A 27,600-nucleotide genomic window follows, 5' to 3' on the forward strand; every position below is an offset into this window, starting at 1 on the left:
GATTCTCATCATTAAAGTTATTGCTTAAAGTTCCATGCCAGTTAGGGGAAGAAATCTTCTGGGAGGGATCCCTGGAGGAAGCCTGTATTAACAGAAACAATCAGAATTCCCAAATGCTAACCCCTGCCACTCCTCCAATAGGATCTCCCCTCTTTACACCACTGACCCACTGACAACTCCAAGTCTAATTCCAAGTTTAATACTGGGCAACAGTTTGATGTTTCAGATTCAAAAGTTTTTAGGCTGCATTAAAAGATGTTTGGCTTCCCAAATAATAAAATGCTTATCCATTTGCTGTTGTACACTGCATGGTCAGCCAACCACTTTAGTACTGTGTCAAGTTTTGGGTAAAGAAATTCAGGAAGGATGTTGAAAAGCTAAAGTATGTCCAATGGACAAGCAGTATAATAAAGAATTTCCTTAATTCTATATTATATAAGACTATGTCAAGGAAACTAAGAATATTTGACTTAGAGAAAATAAGAATAGAAATTGGGAATAATGACCATTAGGTTATCTTAAAGTGCTTAAAAAAGGATTAGACTTGTTAGTTTGACCTTAGAGGCTAAACTATAAAGCAAAGAGCAGATCTTTGGAAGAGACAAATAAATATAGACTTCATGAAGAGACTTCCTAATAATTAGTGCAGTTCCATATATAATCTGTATAAAATTGCTTAATTTTTTAGAGAGGAGAAAGGAGAGGGAAGATGGGAGAAAATTTGGAATTCTTTTAAAAAATGATCTTATTCTTTATTCTTTTGATTCATGTCTTTAGGAAGACAAAATACTAAAAGCATCTGTTTAGATAAAGTATGTTTTAACCAAAACATACATTTCTTAACTTGTCAGAATTTATCTCACAAGTTGACATGGAAGTTCTGCACTTTCAGTCATTGTGAAATACATTTAAGAATTCAACATTGCAATGTAATCTTATTTCTGAAATTATCACATAATAAGTTTCAAATATTTATTTGCCTATTCATTTATTGTCCCTTGAAGGACTCTAGTTGGGGAAAAATATTTTGTTGGTATTCTCCCTAATTTTACAGTCAGCTGGCACAATAAGGCACTTTGAAATCCTCTCCAGGGGCTGCCTTTCAATTTACCCATGTCCCAAACATTTTCTTTTTTCAAGTTCCCCAGAAATAATTCTGCTCTTAATCTTATTTCCTTTTTTTTCCAATTGCATGTCAGGATAACTTTTAGCATTCATTTTTACAAGATTTTGTATATTTACATTTGTACATTTGTAAATTTACAAAATTTAAAATAATATTAAATATTCTTTTTTACATGTAATTGGAAAAATAATATTTAAAAAAGAAATATTTCATGCTGTTCAATAGTATAGCAGTTCTCTATTGTATTCGAACCTTTTTACACTATTATAAATTATTGAAGTCCTGAAGAGTTGTTGTTTATGTGGGTTATATCCATTGATATTTATCATCTTAGAAATTAAAATGTCATAGTATTAGTAAGGAAATAATTTGGCCTCAAGAACTTACTGAAAGTATGTTATGGACACCCAAAAGTTACTAAATCACATATGAGAGTTCATGTCACAACAGTATTCTGCCTCTCTTATAATATCTGGAGGTTAATAATTGAGATGCTTCTAATCTTGAAATGATGCAGAAAAGACAGAAAAGTACAGGTGCTCAGCAGATATATGAGCCTTTCAGGCTGTAGACATACATTTGATTCTATAATGTACATGATTAATCCACAAATTAGGCCTATTTTAAAACATACATTCTCAAATCATTTTACTGAGGTGTATTGTCCCAATTAGGGACAGGAAGCCTAGTAGATAAAGCGTTGAGCCTGGTGTTGTCTGGACAGAACCAATCTGTCCTCAGATTAGTTGTGGACTAGGCAAGTCATTTAATTCTACGTCAGTTTTCTCATCTGTAAAAAGAGCTGGAAAGGTACCTAACAAACCAGGATCTTCAAGAAAAGCCCAAATTATTGGAATTATAAGAGAGGATTATGAAGAGTCTAACATGAATGAACAAGAGCAACTGTTGTCTTTATTGAAGACTATTAATACATCAAAATAATTTTGGAGAATGAAAAAGTAATTTATTATTTGTGATTAATAAAAAGCATTTACTAAGTGTTTACTATATACCAACGACTCTTACTAAGTTTTAAGGATACAAATAGAAGAGTAAGAACGTATTGCCCAGAACTACCTTATATTAAGATAACTGAGAAAGCACACGCAAGGGATTGGTAGAGATGGAAGTTATAACCTGGGAAGTCAAAAAGACGGTGAGAATAAAAATGGAGCAGTCTTAAATGTTTCTTTTCTTATTTTCCCAAAACTGAGATTGTTTTTTTTTCTCTCAATATACTAATTAGTTCAATTAAACAAACATCTGTTATCCTATAAGAGTCACAGTTTACTAGCTTTATAAAAGTCAGAATTTACTAGTTCACTAAGTATCACTGTGGCTAATTTAACCATAGCTGCAAAGACATGCAGACATAAGTATAGATTAAAATGTGAATAATAAATCAGTGTTAAGAAAAAAATGTCTATTTGGTTAGGTCTGTATCAGTTTCAGACTACATTATTAAACTTTTCTAAAGTAATGTGCTAAATCTTTCTTTAGACTTCTCTTCATTAGAAGGAAGGTACATCTGTAAAAGAGAAAATTCTGGAAATCTGGTCATAAAAGAAATCACTTTTTTTAAACCATCCTCATTTTCAGATGTTTATGAATCCCAGTCACCTATAGATTGTGAGGAGAGACTAGGTTCTTCAGTTATTCATTTTTACATTCATCCACCTACTACTTAAGGAAAAGATGCAAAGTTAGCTTAATTCCTGCTTTTATGCAGTTACTAAGCCACTGCCCATTACCCTGGCTGTTGATTATACTATTTTCACTATCTCTGACTTGATTTTCATGAATATGTAGATCTTTCTTTCTTCCCTAATCTTTGGGAGCAATCCCTGGTTGACCAATTTACTTTTGTCTTTACCCAACTAACCCCTGCTCATATGTCCTCCTCCTCTCTCTTACCATTGGTTCCTATGATCTAGTAATTTTATTTAATTCCTCTCAATTTTATTCCTAAAACAACAACAATAATTGCTAGCATTTTTATAATGTTTTAGAATTTACAGAATACTTCATAAATGTTATGTCACCCTGCCAGGTTATTAATCACCTTTCACAGAGGAGGAAACAGAGTAAGAAAGAGAAAGAATGGCTTGTCTGGATTCACATATCTATTGAATTATCTGAGGCCTGATTTTAACTGGTCTTCCTAACACTTTACTCAACAATTTATCTACTGTTCTGTCATTCTGATCTATATCTTGAAAATGGGCACAAAAAGCTGAGCATAAGAAAATGAGATTGGCGACTTTGCACAGTCCTCCCTCATTTAATTCTAATTCACTTGCAAGTCATGGTGTCATATATTCCACTGTCATGGTTCTCTTGAATTCAAGAGTTAAGGACAAGGGGGGCGGAGCCAAGATGGCGGAGAAGGCACAAGCTACTTTCTAAGCTCTTCTCTTACCCTCTTTATCAATATTATATCGAGGCTCAAAAATAGTCTTGACTGCTACAATTCGTAAAGATAAGAAGTAGAACAACTCACCGGCCGAAGAAAATCTGCAGTCTCGCCAAAAAAGGTTGGTTCCGGGCCAGTGGGGAGATCGGCGCAGACTGGGAGAGAAATTAGGTTCCAAGGAGATCCTCAAACCGAAAGTGAAAGCACAGATCTCAGCACAAGCGTGCAGCCCCAACCCGCAGTACGGGGCTTCTCCTTGGGGCAGTTGTGATCCTGCACGGCAGGAGGACGCAGCCCGGGTTAGCCTCCAATCTGCCCAGTGGGGAGCTCGGCTTGGGGCCATAGAGCTTTCTCAGGGCCGATTTGCATCAGGCAGAGACGCTGGGGCAGAGTTCCCAGAGGTGTGCAGTCAGCTGCTAATACTCACAGTCCCACAAGAGGCTCCGGCCTGGGGCAGTGACACTTTCACCCCTTAGTTTCTACCGAGGGCAATCGCTAACCCACACAGCCCAACTGGGCACTTTGATAGCTCGGCCAGTGCTGAATCCACTTCCTGTTGGGGGAAGGGAAAACTCTCACTCAGAGCACTCCCATACCTCGGAGCCTGAAATCTGTTTACATCTCTCCTGTTCTGCAGAGGAAGCTGGTAACCCCCTTGCCTAGGAGACCTACCCTAAAGGCTTTAAAACATGAATAAAAAGATGAAAAGAACTATAGACAACTTCTATGCAGAAAAAGAGCAGGTCAGCAAACATGAAGAGACCTCAAACAGCAAAAATGCTTCAGACTGTCCTCCTTTACATAATGCTCTCATAGAAGAGACCATTAAAGTCTCAAAAGAGAGTTAGAAGATAAATGGGGAAAGGAAAGAGAAGCCTTACAAGAGAGCAACAACTTCCTGAAATACAAATTGGAAAAGTTTAAAAATTCCCAGGAAGTGCAGGGAAACAAAATTGGTGAACTGGAAAAAATAAAGAACTTGCAAGAAAGTAGGATCTGTGAATTGGAAAAAGAAAATAATTCACTAAAAAAAAAAAAAAAAAAATTAGTGAAATGGAAAAAAATTCCACAGACCAAAAAAAACATTTAAAAACTCAATTGACATATACAGAAAGAAGTAAAAAAGCTAATGAAGAAAATAATTTTAAAAATTAGAACTGAACAATCAGAAACTAATGATTCATTGAGACAGCAAGAATCAGTCAAGCAAAACCAAAAAATGACAAACTGGAAAAAACCATGAATTATCTACTTGCAAAAACGACAGACTTAGAAAATAGATCTAGGAGAGATAATCTGAGGATTATTGGACTTTCTGAAAACTATGATGAAAAAAAAGAGCCTAGATACTATTTTACAAGAAATCATCAAAGAGAACTGCCCAGATGTAATAGAATCAGAAGGTAAATAGGCATTGAAAGAATTCATCGAAGACCTTCTGAAAGAAACCCTAAAATAAAAACCCCAAGGAATATTGTGGCCAAATTTCACAACTATCAGATTAAGGAAAAAAAATTTACAAGCAGCAAAAAAAAAAAAAAAACCATTTAAATACCGAGGTGCCACAATAAGGATCACCCAAGATCTGGTTGCCTCTACATTAAAGGAAAGAAAGAATATGATATTCCGAAAGGCACAAGAACTTGGGATGCAGCCAAGAATAAACTACCCAGCTAAGCTGAGCATTTTCTTCCAGGGAAGAAGATGGACATTTAATGAAACAAATGAATTCCATTTGTTTCTGAAGAAAAAACCAGAACTAAACAAAAAATTTGATCTCCAAGAATAGAACTCAAGAGATGCAGAAAAGGTAAAAATAACTCTTGAGAATTGTATTTCTGTTGTGGATATATAAAAAGAATACATGTATAATTTGATTGTACTGATATAACATAAAAAAGGGAAGTAAATATGGAAAAGGGATGATGGCAGAATAAGGTGGGAAGGAGGGATAAAAAGAGGGAAACCACATCCCACAAAGAGGCAAAGGAAACTTATCATATCTGAGGGAATTTAGAGAGGGGGAGGAACATTGTGTGAATCTTACTCTCATCAGAGTTGGCTCAAAGAAAAAATAATTGACATTTGTTTTAGAGAAAATTCTTTCTCACCTCATTAAAAATGGGGGAGAAGAAAAGGGAAAAGAAAAAGAGTAATAAGGGAAGGAAGGGGAAAAGACTCAAAGGGGGGGGAGGGAGGGATTATAAAGAGGATAAGCATCGTGAGACAAGAGGGGTACATAAGTTTAAAAGGGGGAAAGAGGGTTGGGGGAGGCAAGAATAAGTAAAGCATAATCTGGGGTTATTAGGATGGTAGGAAATACAGATTTAGTAATTCTAACCATAAATGTGAATGGGATGAACTCCCCCATAAAGAGGAGGCAGATAGCAGACTGGATCAAAAGTCAGAACCCTACAATATGTTGTTTACAAGAAACACATTTAAAGCAGGGAAATACATATAGAGTAAAGGTAAAAGGCTGGAGAAAAATCTATTATGCTTCAGGTGAAGTCAAAAAACCAGGGGTAGCCATCCTTATCTCAGATCAAGCAAAAGTAAAAATTGATCTAATTAAAAGAAATAAGGAAGGAAACTACATCCTGCTAAAGGGTAGCATAAACAACGAAGCAATATCAATATTAAACATATATGCACCAAGTGGTATGGCATCCAACTTCCTAAAGGAGAAGTTAAGAGAGTTGCAAGAAGAAATAGACAACAAAACTGTAATAGTAGGAGATCTCAACCTTGCACTCTCAGAATTAGACAAATCAAACCACAAAACAAATAAGAAAGAAATTAAAGAAGTAAATAGAATATTAGAAAAATTAGGTATGTTGGATCTTTGGTGAAAATTGAAATGAGATAGAAAGGAATATACTTTCTTCTCAGCAGTTCATGGAACCTATTCAAAAATTGACCATATATTAGGACATAAAGACCTCAAATTAAATGCAAGAAAGCAGAAATAGTAAATGCTTTCTTTCAGATCATGATGCAATAAAAACTACATTCAACAAAAAGTTAGGGGAAATAGACCAAAAGTAATTGAAAGTAAACAATCTTCATCTTAAATGAATGATTGGGTGAAGCAGCAAATTATAGATACAATTAATAATTTCACTCAAGATAATGACAATGATGAGACATCATACCAAAATTTGTGGGATGCAGCCAAAGCAGTAATAAGAGGGAATTTTATATCCTTAGAGGCTTACTTGAATAAAACAGAGAAAGAAAAGATTAATGAATTGGGCTTGCAACTAAAAAAACTAAAAAAAGACCAAATTAAAAACCCCCAATCAAATAAATTGGAAATTCTAAAATTAAAGGAGAAATTAAAAATATTGAAAGTAAAAAAAAACTATTGAACTAATTAATAAAACTAAGAGTTGGTTCTATGAAAAAGCCAATAAAATAGATAAGCCTTTGGTAAATCTGATTACAAAAAGGAGGGAGGAAAATGAAATTAGTAGTCTTAAAAATGAAAAGGGAGAACTTTCCACCAATGAAAAGGAAATTAGAGAAATAATAAGGAGTTATTTTGCTCAACTTTATGCCAATAAATTTGATAACCTAAGTGAAATGGATGACTACCTCCAAAAATGTAGACTTCCCAGACTAACAAAGGATGAAGTAAATTGCTTGAATAGTCCCATTTCAGAAAAAGAAATAGAACAGGCAATTAAACAACTCCCTAAGAAAAAATCCCCAGGACCAGATGGATTTACATGTGAATTTTACCAAACATTTAAAGAACAATTGGCCCCAATGCTATATAATTATTTGATAAAATAGGGAATGAAGGAGCCCTACCAAATTCCTTCTATGACACAGACATGGTACTGATACCTAAACCAGGTAGGCTGAAAACAGAGAAAGAAAATTATAGACCAATCTCCCTAATGAATATTGATGCTAAAATCTTAAATAAGATACTAGCAAAAAGACTACAGAAAATCATCTCCAAGATAATACACTATGATCAAGTAGGATTTATACCAGGAATGCAGGGCTGGTTCAATATTAGGAAAACTATCAATATAATTGGCCATGTTAATAACCAAATTAACAAAAACCATATGATCATCTCAATAGATGCAGAAAAAGCATTTGATAAAATCCAACATCCATTCCTATTAAAAACACTTGAGAGTATAGGAATAAATGGACTTTTCCTTAAAATAATCAGCAGCATCTATTTAAACCATCAGTAAGCATCATATGTAATGGAGACAAACTGCAACCATTCCCAATAAGATCTGAGGAAACAAGGTGCCCACTATCACCAAGCATTATTCAATATTGTATTAGAAACGCTAGCTTTTAGCAATAAGAGCTGAGAAAGAGATTAAAGGAATAAGAATAGGCAAATGAGGAAACCAAATTATCACTCTTTCGATGACATGATGGTATACTCTAGAGAACCCCTAGAGATTCTACTAAAAAGTTATTAGAAATAATCCACAACTTTAGCAAAGTTGCTGGTTATAAAATAAACCCACATAAGTCATCAGCATTCTTATATATCACTAACAAAATCCAACAGTCAGAGTTACAAAGAGAAATTCCATTTAAAGTAACTACTGATAATATAAAATATTTAGGAATCTATCTGCCAAGGGAAAATCAGAAACTTTATGAGCAAAATTACAGACCACTTTTCACACAAATTAAGTCTGATCTAACCAATTGGAAAAGTATTAAATGCTCTTGGATAGGGCGAGCAAATATAATAAAGATGACAATATTACCTAAACTAATCTATTTATTTAGCGCTATACCAATCAGAGTCCCAAAAACTATTTTAATGACCTAGAAAAAAATAACAAAGTTCATATGGAAAACAAAAGGTCAAGAATTTCAGGGGAATTAATGAAAAAAATCAAATGAAGGTGGCTTAGCTGTACCAGATCTAAAATTATATTATAGAGCAGCAGTTACCAAAACTATTTGGTATTGGCTAAGGAATAGATTAGTTGATCAGTGGAATAGATTAGGTTCAAGGGATAAAACAGTCAACAAATATAGCTACCTAGTCTTTGACAAACCCAAAGATCCCATCTTTTGGGATAAGAACTTACTGTTTGATAAAAATTGCTGGGAAAATTGGAAACTAATATGGCAGAAACTAGGCATTGATCCATACTTAACGCCGTACACCAAGATAAGGTCAAAATGGTTTCATGACCTAGGCATAAAGAATGAAATTATTAATAAATTGAGGAACACAGGATAGTTTACCTCTCAGACCTGTGGAAGGAGAAGGTCTTTATGACCAAAGCAGAACTAGAGATCATTACTGATCACAAAATAGAAAATTTCGATTATACCAAACTGAAAAGTTTTGTACAAACAAAACTAATGCAAAAGATTAGAAGGGAAGCAATAAACTGAGAAAATATTTTTATAGTTAAAGGTTCTGATAAAGGCCTCATTTCCAAAATATATATAGAGAATTAACTCTAATTTATAAAAATCAAGCCATTCTCCAAAATGAAAAATGGTCAAAAGTATATGAATGACAATTTTAGTGATGAAGAAATTGGAAACTATTTCTAGTCATATGAAAAGATGCTCCAAGTCATTATTAATTGAAGAGAAATGCAAATCAGAGACAACTCTAAGATACATTTACACACTTGTCAGATTGGCTAAGATGACAGGAAAAATAATGATGATTGTTGGAAGGATGCGGAAAACTGGGACATTGATGCATTGTTGGATGGAGGTGAATGAATCAACCATTTTGGAGAGTAGTTTGAACTATGCTCAAAAAGTTATCAAAGTGTGATACCCTTTGATCCAGTAGTAGTTACTACTGGGATTATATCCCAAAGAGATTATAAAGAAGGGAAAGGGATTCCTGTATGTGCACGAATGTTTGTGTCAGCCATTTTTGTAGTGGTAATATGAAACTGAATGGATGTCCATCAGTTGGAGAATGGCTGAATAAATTGTGTATATGAAAATTATGGAATATTACTGTTCTGTAAGAAATGACCAACAGGATGATTTCAGAAAGGCCTGGAGAGACTTACACGAACTGATGCTGAGTGAAATGAGCAGGACCAGGAGATCATTATATACTTCAACAACAATACTATATGATGACCAGTTCTGATGGACCAGGCCATCCTCAGCAACGAGATCAACCAAATCATTTTTAATGGAGCAGTAATGAACTGAACCAGCTATGCCCAGAAAAAGAACTCTGGGAGATGACTAAAAATCATTACATTGAATTCCCAATCCCTATATTTATGCACACCTGCATTTTTGATTTCCTTCACAAGCTAATTGTACAATATTTCAGAGTCTGATTCTTTTTGTACAGCAAAATAACGTTTTGGTCATGTATACTTATTGTGTGTCTAATTTATATTTTAATATATTTAACATCTACTGGTCATCCTGCCATCTAGGGGAGGGTGTGGGGGGGTAAGAGGTGAAAAAATTGGAACAAGAGGTTTGGCAATTGTTAATGCTGTAAAGTTACCCATGCATATATCCTGTAAATAAAAGGCTATTAAATAAAAAAAATAAATAAAAAAAAGAGTTAAGGACAAATAACAACAACAAACCAGAGACAGTACACAAGCATAGATAAGTGCACCATTACAGGATTGTTGAAAGGATGGAGGGGTTGACTAATGGGACAAACTTTCCTCTATTTGTGTTTTCCTTTACATGAAACTCTCCACAGATCTGACAACTGTACTACTATAATTATCTTATCTGCTACATTTTGTGGGTATGGTATGGATTACTGTCCCTTGGATTAAATAATAATCGATACTTTCACTAAACCATTTTCAATTTCTCCTTATAACCTTTCAGGTTTGTTTTTTTTTTTTTTTACTTTTTTAGAACTCATTTTTTCCCAGTCAACAAATCAACAAAAACTTATTAAGTACCTACTATGTATTTGTACTAGAAGCTGGTTTAAAAAAAAAAAGAGAAATCGAAAATACATCCATAAATTTCCTTTCAGGATGTTCTAAATTAATTTATATTGTTTTTTACTAAAAGAAGAACTTCCCTTTAAGAGGAACAAAATTCTTAAAGAAATCTGGAGGTGTTTATTTACACTAATAACGTAAAAGATCTTGCATAAAGCATATTATTAGATAATTTGGTCTTGCTGTAGAGGAAAATCATGAGTAGTGACATTTAGTATTTTACTTATTCCCTATTTACACATAATTTTTTTAGCATTTGTTTTTAAAACTGTGTTTCAAATTCTCTCATTTCCTCCATACTGCCCCTCATTGAGAAGGCAAGCAATTTTATGTAGTTATACATGTAAATTTATGCAAAATATATTTTCATATTAGTTGTATTATGAAAGAAGACATGGACCAAAAACAAAACAAACAGTTCCAATTGATTAATGATGGACAGAATCAGCTATACCCTGAGAAGGAACACTGGGAAATAGTGTGAACTGTTTGCATTTTTGTTTTTCTTCCCATGTTATTTTTACCTTCTGAATCCAATCCTTCCTGTGCAATAAGGGAATTGTTCGGTTCTGCACACATATATTATATCTAGGATATACTATAACATATTTAACATGTATAAGACTGCCTGCCATCTAGGGGAGGGGGTGGAGGGAGGAAAGGGGAAACTTGGAACAGAAGAGAGTGCAAGGGATAATGTAAAAAATTACCCATGCATATATAGTGTCAATAAAAAGTTATAATAATAATAAAAAAAACTTGAATGTCTCCAATCAATAGTGAGCTAGAGAATTTTTTCATATTCTATATATGGCTTTGGTTATTTTTTCTGAAAACAGTTTATATTTTACAAACATTTATCAATTGAGAAATGGCTCTTATTTTTATAAATTTGACACTTTTCTGTATGTTTGAAAAATGAGGCCTTTATCAGAAAAACCTCCTTCAAATTCTTTTTCATAGTTACTATTTCTAACTGTATTTGCTTACATTCTATTCCTCCCACTCTTTATTCTATTCTCTCTTTTCCCTCTCCCTCCCTTTCTCTTCTGTCTCTCTGTCTCTTTGTTTCTGACTCTGTCTCTGTCTCTGTCTCTCTGTCTCTGTCACTATGTCTCTCTCTTTGTCTCTCTGTCTCTGTGTCTGTCTCTCTCTTTGTCTCTGTCTCTGTCTCTCTCTTTCTCTCTCTCTGACTCTTTGTCTTTGTCTCTCTTTGTCTTTCTCTTCACTTTGTCCCTCCTCAGAAGTATTTTACTTCTTATCACCCCCTCCAATATGCCCTCTCTTCTATCACTCTCCCCCTCTCTCATCCCCTCTCCCTCCAGCTTTTCTGTAGGGTATACAAGATCTATACACACATATGTATATATATATATAATTATTATTATTATTATAGCTTTTTATTGACAGAACATATGCATGGATCATTTTCAACATTGACCCTTGTAAAAACTTCTATTGCAACTTTTCCCCTCTTTCCCCCCACCCCCTCCCCTAGATGACAGGCAGTCCCATACATGTTAAACATGTTAAAGTATATGTTAAATACAATATATTTATACATATTTATACCGTTATCTTGTTGCACAAGAAAAATCAGCTTTAGAAAGAAGGTAAAAATAACCTGGGAAGAAAAACAAAAATGCAAGCAAACAACAAGAGAAAGAGTGCAAATGCTATATTGTGGTCCACACTCATTTCCCAGTGTTCTTTTGCTGGGTGTAGCTGATCAAGTGGATCACTAATCAAGTGGAATTCTTTTGAATCCTCTCATTGTTGAAGATAGCCACTTCCATCAAAATTGATCCTCATATAGTAATGTTGTTGAAGTTGTAATGCAGATATAGTTTTCTATTCCAATGAGAGTAAGGTTCACTCAGTCCCTGTTATCTCCCTTTTTTTCTCTTTCATTGTAAAAGCTTTTTCATGCCTTTCCTTATGAGAGCTAATTTGCCCCATTCTACGATTTCCTTTCCCTTTTTTTCTAGTTCATTCCTCTATCACCATTTAATTTACATATATATACATATATATACACACATATATATTATTCCTTCATATTCAATTCACATATGTGTAATTTTTCTATATTTCTTCTAATTACTCTAATTATGAGAAAGTTCTTATGAGTTCCAAGTGTCATCTTACCATGTAGGAATATAAACAGTTTAACTTTATTAAGTCCCTTCTGATTTCTCTTTCCTGCTTACCTTTTTATGCTTCTCTAGAGTCATGTATTTGAAAGTCAAATTTTCTGGTCTTTTCATCAAGAATGCTTGAAAGTCCTCTATTTCATTGAATATTTATTTTTCCCCTGAAGGGTAATTTTGCTGGTTAGTTGATTCTTGGTAGTAAATCTAGCTCCTTTGCTTTTCACAATATCATATTCCAAGCTCTCTAATCCTTTTATTTAGAAACTGCTAGATCTTGTGTTATCATATCTGTGGCTTCATGAAATGTGAATTGTTTCTTTCTGGCTGCTTGCGATATTTTCTCCTTGACGTGGGAGGTCTGGAATTTGGCTGTAATATTTCTGGGAGTTTTCATGTTGGAATTTCAGGAGGTGAGAATTTCAATTTTTATTTCACATTATGGTTCTATAATATTAGGGCAGTTTTCCTTAATAATTTCTTGAAAGATGTTGTCTAGGAACTTTTTTAAAAAATTTATGGCTTCCAGGTACTCAAATAAATTTTAAATGATCTCACTTGGATATTATTTTCTAGATGAGTAATTTTTCCATGAAATATTTAAAACCTATTTTTTCATTCTTTTGATTTTGTTTTCTTGCTTGATTTCTCATAAACTCATTAGCTTCCATTTGTTCAATTTCAGTTTTTAAGAATTATTTTCTTCAGTAGCTCCTTTTTCTTATGACCATTTGTACTTTTTCAAAATTTAAAACAAATTAAAATTTTAAATTAAAAAATTTTTCTTTAGTGGATTTTTGTGTCTCTTTTTTATTTGTCCAATTATTTTCTCAATGCATATTTCTCATTTTTTTGGTTATTTCTTTTACCATTTGGTTCAGTCTATTTTTTAAAGATGTTCTTTTCTTCAGCATTTTTTATGTGTCCTTTAACAAATCACTGACTCTTTTTCCATGATTTCCTTGCATCACTTTCATTTCTCTTCCCAGTCGTTTCTCTACCTTTCTTGATTTTAAAAATTGTTTTTGAACCTTTTCATGGCCTTACACCAATTCATATTTTTCTTGGGGGATTTGGATATAGGAACTGTGACTGAATTTTCTTCTTAGTATGTGTTTTGATCTTCCTTGTCGCCATGGTAATTTTCTATGGTCAGAAATTTTTGTTCTCTTGTTTGCTAATTTTTTTTCTAATCAATTTCTTAGTTTTTGACTCTTTGTATTGTGGTCTCTGCTTTCAGGGTAGAAGGTACAGTCTCCCAAGCTTCAGGGAGTTTGTGCAATTGTTTTCAGATATACTTCTAGGGTCCTGCAAGTTTCTACTTCTTGGTTATATTATATAGGGACAGGTGTGTTTACTACTTTCTTGGCAAGTATTCTGGTCTATGAAAGACTATAAGGGTTCTTTTCTGTCTTGTGAGAATGATCCCCACTCTACCATAGCTGCAGGTTTTTGTGTGCTAGTGCTCCTTCTAATCCTGGGACTGCCACTGAGATATGAATATGGTCAAAGAAGCAATCTTAACCTCAGTGCAAGCAGTTAGTTCTGTAATCTCCTTGGATTCAATTTTTACATCCTCATTCTCTTTGGGCTGACAGCTACAGAAGCAGCAGATGCTGCTGCTAGAGATTCAGTGCTTCTAAGGTGCACTCCTGTTTTATTTGGTCTGAGTCTATGCTGGCAGAGTCTGCACTGGATTATGCTTCACTATCACCTAAGCAAGTCAGACCTTTTCTTGATGACTTTCTAAGTCGTCTTTGGCTGAAAATTTATTTCACCCACTTTTTGTAGGTTCTGCTGCTCTGGGAATTGTTTATGCCATTACCTAAAGGAGTTTGGAAGGGTTTTGAGGAGAGCTCAGCTGAGTTGCTGCCTTTTCTCTGCCATCTTGGCTCCATCTCTCAAGAGTTGTGAGATGAATACACAATTGCTGTTTTCCTAAATGGCTAAAATAATATCTTAACCATGGAAATTACATGCTAAGGTAATAATAAACTAATAAAAATGTATTAATAATAAGGAGAAGGTATGGATGAATTTATTTATTCTTTAATAGCACAATTAATAGATGTTAGAAATTGGTATTTAAAAGTTGAAAAGTTTTCCCAATATTGAATGAGCCCTGCATTCCATAAATCTCACCTGATCATAGAATATTATCTTGATGATAAGTTTCTGTGATGTTTCCTCATTAATATTTTATTTAAATTTTACATCATATTTATTAGGGAAATTTTCCTATAAGTTTCTTTCTCTGTCTTGATTATTTCTCTTTTAAGTATCAGCACAATTGCTGTGTCATGAAAGGAATTTGGTAGCACTCCACCTGTTTTGTTTTGTTTTTTCAAATACTTCATATAGTATTGTAATTAACTGTTCTTTAAATGTTTTCCACTTAAAAATCCATGTGGCCCTGGAAATTTTTTCTTATGGAATTCTTTGAGGACTTGTTCAACTTCTTTTTTTAAAATGGAACTATTTAAGTATTTTATTCCCTCTTTTGTCAATCTGTACAATTTATATTTTTGTAATTATTCATCAGTTTCACATAGATTGTCATGTATAGACATGTGATTGAGCAAAATATCTCTTAATTTTTGCTTTAATTTTCTTTTATTGGTGATAAATTCATATTTTTTAAATTTTTGATACTGGGAAATTTGGTTTTCTTTTTTCTAATCAAATTAACCAAAAGTTTATCTATTTTCTCCATAAAATCAACTCATGGATTTATTTATTAATTCAACATTTTTTCCTACTTTTATTTTATTAATCTCTCCTTTGATTTTCAAAATTTTCTAATTTGGTATTTATTTGGTGATTTTAATTTTTAAAAATCTTCTTTAGTTGCATGCCTAATTTATTTGCATACTTCATTTATTTAATTATTCTCTACTTAATACATGGAAGCATCTAGAGATATAAAATTTTCCTAAGAACTTCTTTGGCTGCCATAAGATTTGGTATGTTCTCTCATTATTGTCATTCTCCTGGATGAAATTATTGATTATTTCTATAATTTCTATAAATAATCCCACCAATTCTTTATGATTTAATTAGTTTCTAATTATTTTTTGGTTTATTTTTCATGGTCTTTTATTACACATAATCTTTATCACAACATGATCTGAAAAGGATGCACTTACTATTTCTACATTTGATTTTGAAGCTTTTATATTTGTATGAAGTTTTATATTTATATGATCAATTTTTGTTCAGGTGCCATATATCATTGAGAAAAAAAGTTATATAACTTCCTGTCTTCATTGAATTTTCTTCAGAGGTCTATCATACTTAACTATTCTAAAGTTCTATTTGCCTTCTTAACTTCTTTTTTGTTTATTTTATGGTTATTTATCTAGTTTTTAGAGAGTTAAGTTGAGATTCCCCCTGTTACAGTTTTGCTGTCTATTTCTTCCTGAAACTCACTTAAATTCTTCTCTAACAATTCTTTGGTTCATATATGTTAATACTTAATTTTATGATACCCTTTAGTAGAATTTATTTTAGTAAGATTTTAGTTAGAATTTATTTAGTAAGAATTATTTTCCTTTTAATAAGCACACTTAGAAGATGTTAAAAAATTGGTACTTGAAAGTTGAAAAGTTTTCAATTTTTAAAAAATATTGCTTACAACTTTATGTGACTATATGAAATAGAGGAAAGAATGGAAAGACTGGGAATCAAAAGAACCAGATTCTAAGCTTAATTCTGCAATGTTTTGTCTTGTACTGTCAGTGGTTAGTATAATGACTGAGAAACAGTAAGGACTTAATAAGTACCTTGTTGAATAGAATTGCATGAACTTGAACACATTTCTTTAAGGGTCAGTTCCCTCAAAAGTAAAATAAAGTAGATGGATTAAATTATGTTTTAGGTGTCTTTTGGCTTCAATATGTTAAGTCCCTGAATAAAAAACCTCCATATATAAAAGTACCCAACTCTTGACCACCTCATAAGTGACCTCCAAACTATACCAATTTGAGTACACAAACAATAAGCTTTAGGCAACCACTTGTATAGGAAGTCTTTGGTAGTTTGGGTTGACTTTATGCCCAGAGGGCAAATCTTTTTTCTCATTCTTCTAGAAAGGCCACAGCTGCCGGAATATTTCTCAAGAATCTTAAACATAATCTAACATGAGCTAATATTTCATTTTAACTGCAGGACTGGGAAACATAAATGGAGATGTTGGGTTAGAAATATACGAGGTGCACTGGATAGAGGGGTGTTTTGATTGTGAATGTAGATGATCGCAAGAAAAATGTACTTCTCTGAAAACTGTTTCCGTATGTTTCCTGATCCATAGCTTTTACTACATAAGGCATGGTGCTATCATGATTAATGCCTTCCTCGTAAACACATGATGAATAGGACCTTCCGTCCTTTCTGGCCCTCTCTCACTCAAACAGGATCAAAGCTAACATACTTCATTCTTTGCTGACTGTTGGATAATGTTAAAATTGAACCTACTCACTCAGTAGTTCTCTTGTGTATGTATTGTATGAAGAAGAATAAGATATCACGAGAGTTTCATTCTTTGCAAGTGATATTCCTTGAAACCTTCTCATTTTATTTCTGCACAAGAATTCCAGAAATAATGTTGCTTTTCTCTAGTTTTTCTCCATTCACTCCTACCAAATCAATGCAAAATTGACAGTTAAAGAAAGAGTTTGAGAAAGTTATGCAGTCAGGCCAGTTCCAAAGACCAGAAAGAAGTAATAATATAGTAATAGCTTGCATTTGCATTAATTACTTTAGGACTTGAAAAGTCTATGTATATGTATATATCTAGATAGCTAGTATATATATAGATATATATTATGTATATATTTGTGTATATATCATCTTAGATACATTATATAGCAAAGATATGTAATTCATATGCAATGCATGCATAAATAGGAATATATGGTATACATGTGTTATAGGATACATTGTACTTAGTATGTATGCATATATTTATATGATGCATACACATATGTACATGCAGGTATACATACATATATATGTGTATACATACATACATTCATAAGATGTTTTAAAAGTCTATAAATTTAAAATTAAATTAAAATTTTGATATACTTTAAATAATTTAATCCTCACAGCAGCCTTCTAGTTCAATCTTTTAAGTATTTTAGCTTCTGTTTCACACATGAAGAAATTGGATTTCTCTGGTCTCAAAAATCACATGGCTATATATGTCAGAACTGGGACTTGAACTCTGACTTTTTAAGTCTAATTTCACTGTGTTTTTTTGTTGTTTTATTTTATAATACACAATGCTGTTTTTTATTTAGCTTTCATCCAGTGTGTTACTCTCCTAATTAATTAAATTTTAATTCAGAGGAATTTAAAGATCATAGTATCCAAATAAAATAATATCTTTCAAGATATTAATAAGTATTTAATCCATCTTCATTTTAGATCCAGGATAATATTAATAACTAGAATAATATAAAGACAAATTTATGGAGCACATTACAGATCTTATTTCAATTGGTCCTCTCAGTAATGCCGAGAGGTAGGTGTTATTATCCCCATTTTACAGATGAGGAAAGTAGAACTGCCACTTGTCTGGGATTACAGGATTCCAATGAGGCCTTCTTTCCTGATTCTAGTTCAACATGCTATGAAATCTGTCATCAATTTACATATAAGAAAGTGTTATTATATGATTAAAGAAGAGCCTAGTGGGAATAAATGTTATATTGGATATATTTTTCTTGTTTTCCAAAGTAAAATAAAATTTTTCATATTTTGGGAGCTTTAGGCCATTAATGAGAAAGCACATATATATATCATTGTGGAATAGAGAGTCCAAATTATAGATAACATGTTATAGAAATACAAAATATGTATATGTACAATATATACATGTGTATAATACATGTGTATGCAATATGTGTTCATGTTATACTAATTTCTAAGTATACTTGTACTTATTGATAACTATATCTATATTAAATTACATATATATGCATGTATTAACATGTATTTTATTTATTTATGTTGTTGTCACTCCTTCCTTCTTCAAGTAGACTATTACTTGCCATTACATGCAAGTGAAGTGTATTTAAGTAAGGGAGGACTATGTAAAGTCATTTGTCTCACTTTCCCCTGTAGAGTCATCTGGGTCCAATGGCCAAATATAGATCAAAATCACTGGAGATGGCCCTATGTATAGATGTGTATGTATATACACAGAGAGAGACACAGACACAGACACATACATACATATATATTTGACATTTGTAAAATTACTTTACTTCTCAGATAAAAGAAACTGTTTAGAAATATGTTAAAGGATGTGCCAATTTACTTGAGGAGATATAGTTTTTCACATAGTTGTAGATATATATATATATATATATGTATATATATACATATATATATATATATATCACAGGTATAGACCAACTAAGATTGATAGTTAATATGTTGCATGATAATCAAGATACAAAATTATCTATAAGGGCTGGAATTATTGGTAAAAAAAAAAAAAGTAATAATGTGACATTAATATGCTAAATATGAAATCTTGAAATTTTGCTTTAAAAATAAACTGCACAACTGTCAGCACCTGCTTGATGACATTTCATGGATTTTAATTGAGTTTTTAATTAAAAATAAATTCATTCTAATTAGATGCTATCCCACGGATATTACAAATGACTTAAACTGCAAAAGGTATGGAAATAAAATGTCCAGGATCAAAGAGATAATAATTCTTTTTTCCCTTCACTGCTTAGACAATATCTAGGACATATTCAGTTCTAGAAATTATATTTTCAGAGATTAAGTGATAAAGAAGGATGAAAAAACTATGTCATATTTGAGAAAGCTAAAACCATTGCAGTTTAAAGCCTTCAGAAGGTCCATGATGCTCTCTTCAAATATTTGAAAGACAGTTATATTCTGGCTTCTTTTTTTTTTTTTAATCACTCTATTGAAACAGTTCTCTCCAAGGTCATTAATGGCTTATCACTAAAGCCAATGGGCTTCTTCCCACACACACACACACACACACACACACACACACACACTGATGTAATTGTTCTTATATCACTGTGACATTTGATACACTGAACAAATCCTTTTTTCTTTATAATTTCTTCTTCCTTGGCATCCATGAAAATGTAACTTCTTGGTTCTCAAGCTACCTCTCTATTTCACCTCTGTTTCTTTTCTGACTCATCTCCATTTGTCACATAAATATGATCATTCCCCCAGGTTCTCTTCTTGCCTTCTGTTATCTCTAAACACTCTTCTTCTTGATACTATCATCCAATTCTATGAATTCAATTATTATATGTAAATAGATGGCTCCTAAATATGCATTTACATCCCTAATCTCACCCTAACCATTCTAATTCAAATAGTATCAATCATTTCATCAACAAAATTGAGTAGACATTTTTTCTAATCCTCAAAAAAATTTTAAACATCTCCAAAAGAAACATTTTGTGCAAGAGATAAATTAATTGATATTCTCTCCAGAGGCAAACTCTAGATAGCAACAAAAAGCAGAGATTAAATCTTAATCTATAACATTCTCATTCAGCATCCCTCTCTCATTAACCTGAATAGTTTGATAATATTTCATGAGGACACTCATGGATCAATGCTCTGAGGTCTACTCAGCAATATCTTTCATGCAATTTTATTCTCTGCCAACATGATCCTTTGCTCTTGTCTTCACTCTATCATTCTTGTAAGAAGCAATGAAATCAACTCTGCCACTCCTTTCTTGCCCCTGTGTGAGGGAGATGTATATACAGAAAGTAGTTAATTTATTTTTTTGAAGAAGGAGGCTCCTGTTTGTAGTACTGCTAACCCAGAGAGAACTATGGAAAAGAGGATATTAGGGCAGGATGCCAGAACTCAGAGCATGTGTGTGTGTGTGTGTGTGTGTGTGTGTGTGTGTGTTTTGGGGGAACTTCATCAGGCTAAAAAAAGGGGCAGTGGCAATCAACTGAGTACAATTCTGTTTCCCTAGAAGTCACAGATTGGACTGGCAACATGAACACAGTGCATAAATACATATATATGTAAAAAGTGAATTCCCTAACATGCAAGAAAAATGAAACAACATTAAGTTTTAGTCCTTGGGAAATGCCCCATTAGTCAAAAAGTGAACAATAGAATAATGATGAAATTATCGAAGATTTCAGGAGAAAGAAAACAAAAATCTTGAGAAAAAAATAATCCAACTGAAAAAAAGTGTTAAGAATAGCTGGAAAAAAAAGCCTTTTAGAGCACGCCAAATACATTCAAATGCCTTTGAATAAAACATGGGGAAATGAATCAGCATATGATGAGGCAGAGGACCCCTTGGATTCTCAAGCAAAAAGTGGAATCCTTGAAAGAACTCTTGAAGGTTCCATACAGAAGTATGAAAAGTAAAAGCAGAAATTATGGTCTCACAGAAGAAACAATGCGCAGAACAGAAAAACAAAAAGAAAACAAACCCAAATCTTGAATGTATGGAAGTGAGTGTCATTAAAGAAACAAAAGAGAATAAAAAACGATTAAGAGCAAAAATACATAGAAATGAAAGACAATCTGAAAGAGAAGAAAACAATAACATTATTTCTATATAATCAAAATAAGTTGTTCTCAATGACAGTATGCCTTTAGAATTACTCAAAATAGTAGATGTCCAAAAATGTAACTATGCTGTATATTATATTCTTTTAGTTATTTCTTCAAAATCAATATGTAAAAAAATGCATTCCTTACCCTTCCACAAGCTGTCCCTCATCCTAATTTATCCATTTAAATTGATTGTTTTACTACTTTATAAGTGTCAATTTTCATGTTCAAGAACTAACTCTGACATTTATTTCCTGTATGACCTTGGTTAAGTGGTATTGCTTCTGAAGCTCATTGGGTAATATAGGAATACTTATAGTATCTTTCTAAAAAAGGTTGCTGTATTAAAAAAAAACACTTTGAAAATCTTAAAGAATAATATAAATGTGAACTATTATTGTTGTTGGTATCATTTTAAGCAGAAACACCTGGCTGAAATAAATGCAAATATAAGGATCTAGTTCCTGACAGAACTTTGGACTCTAAGAGGTGGCTAAACATTTAAGTAGGTTAAAGAAAGATTTGGATAATTCATGGGTGATTCACAATAGGTTATTGAGGGCAACTTGGATATTTTAAGTACTTACTTTATCTCCTGGGGAAATAAGGAGGAAAATCATACTCTCTACACTGAAGAGATTATGGATCAGACCAAATTAATGGGAAATTTTATATCTTTAATAAAATTTGCATATATTTAAAAGGGAACTTTAATCCTTATAATGATGAGTTTATTTCTGGTGAGCTTTTAATATGCCATTCTTACCAGAACAAAAGTGTTGAAATTCTAGCAAAATCAGGAGTCAGTGAAATATGATTTTCCTCCCTTATTGTTCCCTGAAAATTATTTTTGAAAAATACTTTATTAATATCTTTTCTATTTATATCATCTGTAATTCTGAATGTTCCTTTCTATTTTTCAATGAGATATCTATTGTAACAAAGAATTAAACAAGAAAATAAAAAAGCAAGTCAACAGAGTAATCAACATATCAACTGAAACTACTAGGACATATAATGTTTCATAGATATAATCTGCCTCTTTTGAAAAGAAAAGAGGGAAAGGCCTTTTTTTTTTTTTTTCAGTTTTCGCTGTTGTTTTTGTTTCCCAAAACAAACATATATTTTCCTTATTTGATTCATAGAATGTGAGGAAGATTGAATGAATTAACATACTTGAAAACCCTAGGAAAAATTGATGGTGATATACAATATAAATTAAAGTTGTTATATTTTCTTGTGATCGCAATTTAATGAAATATATTTATTATTACAGAAGATTCTAAGATCACCAACTGTTACTGAAGTAGAACATTTTTTGCTGGGAATAAAGTGTCATTTAAATTCTTATGTAAATAATAAGAGTCAGCCACACATGTGTCTATATGTATAAGACATATGTGCATATATGTGTATATACATATATGTGTGTGTATAACCACACACACACATACAACATATCCATAATATCCTGTGTGGTTTTGACTGAGGAATTAGGTTGTTGAGTTATTATATATCTATCTGAAAATTTTTAATAAAATGTAGAATTTCATGAATAGTTAAAGTTTTAGTGTGTCCTGAATTTATAGTCATCCTTTCTGCTCTGAAGAATTTTTTTGTTCCTTTGAGATAAAAATATTTTCTATGGAAATATAGTTGCCAAGATGAACAGGTCTATAGGTATGTTTTTCTTTTCTAATGGAAAGTTTCCACAAATAAACATGATAGGATACTTAACTTAAAAATGGATTTATATTGAATGATAAATAATATTTATTTAGTTCAACAAACATTTCTTGAATCCCTACTATATACAAGGCAATTTCCAAGTAATTCGCATGGTTCCATGAAGATTAAGAATTGGACCTTTCCCTCAGGGATTTAACTTATTGTATGAGAAGACATATATGTAAGTAAGGGAACAATTTATAAGTGAATCCATGGGGATAGATGAATTGCTGAAGAAGAGAGGGAGCAGAGAGAAGAAAAGGTGAAAACATAACTTAAGTGAATGTCCATACTTATGGACATTTTGTGTACGTATATTCCTTCTTTAGTAGAACTCTATACTCCTAAATATTACATAAGACATGATGAAACAATTCTAAATAAAGTTCTTGCTTACTTTTTCTACAAATAGAAATGAATTTTGGTGATGAATTGGTATAGTTAATGCTATGACTATTGGTTTGGTGCTTCTTGCTGTTCAGACATTTCATTTGTATCTGACTCTTCATGGCTCCATTTGGTGCTTGCTTGGCAAAAATACTGAAGTGTTTTATCATTCCCTGCTCCATCTCATTTTACATTTGAGGAAACTGAGCAAAAAGGATTAAGTCACTTTCTCAGGTTCACACAAACAGATTTGAAGTTAGAAAGTTGTCTTCCTGATTTCAGGCTCAGTACACTATACATTGATCCAGCAAGATGCCCATATGTCCATATGCCCATGTGCCCATAATGATCATTGGTACCTACCATATTAAACTAGTAAAGCGGAGTACGTTCTATACATATATATATATATATATATATATATATATATATATATATATATTTTTTTTTTTTTACCTGTGCTATACCAAGAAATCTTTCTACAATAGTTCCAACTGCTTTTGCATAAAGAACTCAAGTAAGGGGGAACCCACGAATAATAGCTAGGATTTATATAGTACTTTAAAGTTTGCAAAGTACTTCACATATGGTATTTGTGATTTGAGCTTCACAAAAATCCTATAAGGTAAGTGTTACTACTATCTATGTTTTACAGATGGAGGAACTGAGACTTAGAAAGTTTTAATGATATACCCAGGGTCACACAGCTCATAAGTATAAGATTGTCCTCATTTTAGTCCCATTGTTCCACTGTTATATTTTAAATGTTTCATTTTACTTTAATAAACCACTAGGAAAGTTCTTTCTTATATTGAGTCTAAATCTACCTCTCTGAAACTCTGACCCTTTGCTTCTCCTTTGGCCTTCTGAGGCTAAGAAAAACAAGTCTAATTCTCTTTTCAGGTAAGAGCAGCTCAATTAATTGAAAACAATTGTAACATCTTTCTTAGATCTATTCTTCCTTAGGCTAAGCATTCCAAGTTTGTACAGTCGTCCTCATATAATATGTGTGTCTCAAGACTTGTTTTGGGATTTCCACTCTAACAAATGACTCCCCAGGAAAACAAAATATGTTTTCAAGATGCATTTCTAAATTTAATCTGGATTACTACATTTTTCATGGAACATTTTTTTAAAAATCTAGTCAACCAACAAAAACAATAACTCAAACTCTGGCTTGTGGCATTCTCCCATTTCTGAGGTATAAGTGCTTTTCCTTAAATTTAACAATTGGCTTTTGAGAGCCAATGTGAACCAGCTCCAACATGCACTGCCTGTCATCATCTCGATCTCCCTTCTCTGTACACATTCCAGCTTGTCAAATATATCCTTAAGATGTAATGCTTAGAACTGAACATAATACTCCAGATGTAGCTTGATCAGAGCAAAGTGCAGAGGCACTAGTTACTGCTATGCCTGACCCAGGAATTTAATGATCGATTTTCAGTTCTATATTCAGTTAAATGAATAACATCTCAATTATTTTGATTTAAGCCAATTCTGAGAGGGAAAAAAGTGGAAAAAATTGAAATATAGAATGTTGAAATGCTATAGATTTATTTGTACACGCATTTTTTATCCAGTCCTTGATTTCCTCCAATGGATAGATGATTTCATCAGTGATATCAAACTCAAAAAGAAGTAGAGGCCATTAAGCAATGTATAAGGATCTTTGTGTGTACATATTGACTTAGAAAAACTACAAATTAGCATTCTCTATGCCAAAAGCCAAAAATTTTGGCTTTATTTTTCCAGTTGCATTTTAATCTGGTTCCAGAGGAACTCCAAAGTGTTGCAGTCTGCATGTGGTCTTCTGAGACTAAGAAAAACCGAGTGTTTGGCACTTATGCTATAGAGGAGCTTTTTAAACTGATATCACATGGCATGGACACCACAAGATTTCTGCCATATTTTAGTAATCAGGTTTGTACTCCCAAGCAACAAATAAAATTGGAAGATTCTCTCTCTCTCTCTCTCTCTCTCTCTCTCTCTCTCTCTGTAATATATGTATATATACATATATGTTTGTGTATATATAGATAGATATCTGTGTGTGTATATAGATAGATAAATCAATTGTGCATATATATATTATTGTCACATTATTTTAATCAACCCTGTGAAAAAGCACAAGTATTATTTACCATGTTTTACAACTGGAAAATCTGAGGGGAAAATTTTATTCCTTCCATTCCAAATCAAAATCTGATTTCAGATCTCAGCTCTCTTTGAATTTCCTCAAGTATGACTTTGGGAAATCTGTTATTCTCTTTTTAGGAACTCTGCAAAAAAAGGTATCCCATCAATGTTTTCAAGGCAAGTAAATCATCCCTACTAACTCTGTAGGGATAGTTTTATATTTGTGTATATATATTAAGTAGGTTCTAAAGACTTCTGTATAATCTTTATATATCTATATCTATAAAACCTACTTAATCCATAGAGATGTGAGATAATATTCTTATAGATATTCATACTTATCGCATAGTCATAGAGTCCTTGACATAAAAGGTATTCCCAAGATCTCAATGTCATCTTAAGCTATAATAGATTGAAATAGCACTTAGAATTTTAAAACAGTGTAAAATTAAAGTCTTCCTCAATTATTCGATTATCAAATATAATAGAATTGGTTCTTCTCAGCAATCCAGTGATTCAAGGTAGTCTTAATAGACTTTAGATGGAAAATGTCATCCACATTCAGAGAGAGAGAGAGCTATGGAGACATTTAGATCAACACATACTATTTTCAATTTTTTTCTCCTGCTTTTTTTTCTTGTGGTTTTTCCCTTTTGTTCTGATTTTTCTTTCCCAATATGATTTAATGGGAATATGTAAAAAAAATGAGAGTGTATGTATAACCAAAATGTATTTTACTTGTAACATATATTAAAATAATGAAATATTATTCCTCAAAGACCCACCCTCATCAAGATTATGTAGTATCTGGGCATCTTGATACTCCAAAACTCTGGCTAGCCAGGCATTTCTAGGTTGAAACCATCTGGGTCAAGGATACTAATCAAATTCTTTTTCTTGACCTGATCTTATATTTTACCTTGAGTTCTGGGATTGTCAATTTCCTAAACAGAGGGTCAGGCTTATTATTGCTTTAATTCTATGGGCCATCCCCTATATCAAATTCCAGATAAATGATTCTTTTTTTCTCTCCAGGAACACACTGTGTCTATGGAGGAGTAAGAACAATACCTAGGCTACAACCATAAATCAGATATGGAATAGGCCATTTTATTCCCATTCAGAAAAGGAATGTTAGGGAACAAAGGATTACAGAATGATAGAATTTAAACCTCCTTAAAACATTTGCAACAGGGCTGTTCATTTACTATTTTACATTTCACGTCCACAAATGAACTTGTTCACTGCCAGTTGGGCCTTTCCTTTCTGTCAGTCTTTCTCTGTGGCTCATCATTCCCCTTAGGTTTGGACTGCCATTGTTACTGCTTTAGGAATGGATAACTTGTTGTTGCTCTGGTGCCTCGGAAGGAGAAGAATATTCTGGCTCCTGTGTGAAGTCTCACAAAGTCCTGTTTCCATAGTTATACCACTTCTTCCTCCCTTCCTCCCATCTAGTGATAAGATTACCCTTCCAGTGAGAGGAAACACTGATATTTCTTCCAAGAATCACTCAATTCTTAAATCCTCATGAGGCCAAACAGTAAGGATCTTCTGAAGATCTGAAGAGAGCTGGCTTTTTTGACCTTACTCTAGGTTATTCTTGCTCAAGGTCACACACATAGTAATAGAAGTAGGATTCAAACCCAGAGCTTCTGATTCTCTTGCCAATCTTTGAAGTTATGTTTACTCTTCTCATATGACATATGTCATATCCTTGACAAGGGGATATCTCATCAAGCTGATCAAGTCTTCTGCCAATTTTTTGTATTACTTATTAGTATTCTGAAAGCAGAAATAGTAATAATAGCTAGCCTTTGTAAAGTGCGTCAAAATTTCAAATTATATAATTATCTAATTTGGTCCTCAAAACAACTCTCTGAAATATATGCTATTGTAATACTTATTTTAAAGATGAGGAAACTGATCCTGAGAAAGCTATAACATTGATTTATGTAGATTTAGATATTTAAATAACTGAGGCAAGACTGATTTCTCTATACCTTCCTTTACAGCCAAGCTTCCATGGTGTAATAGGATTGGATAATCGATAACATACTTTCAATAAATTTAACTGAATTATTTAATTGTTAGTGATATATG

The sequence above is a fragment of the Sarcophilus harrisii genome, chromosome 2 (assembly GCF_902635505.1).
Source record: "Sarcophilus harrisii chromosome 2, mSarHar1.11, whole genome shotgun sequence".
Classification (NCBI taxonomy): Eukaryota; Metazoa; Chordata; class Mammalia; order Dasyuromorphia; family Dasyuridae; genus Sarcophilus; species Sarcophilus harrisii.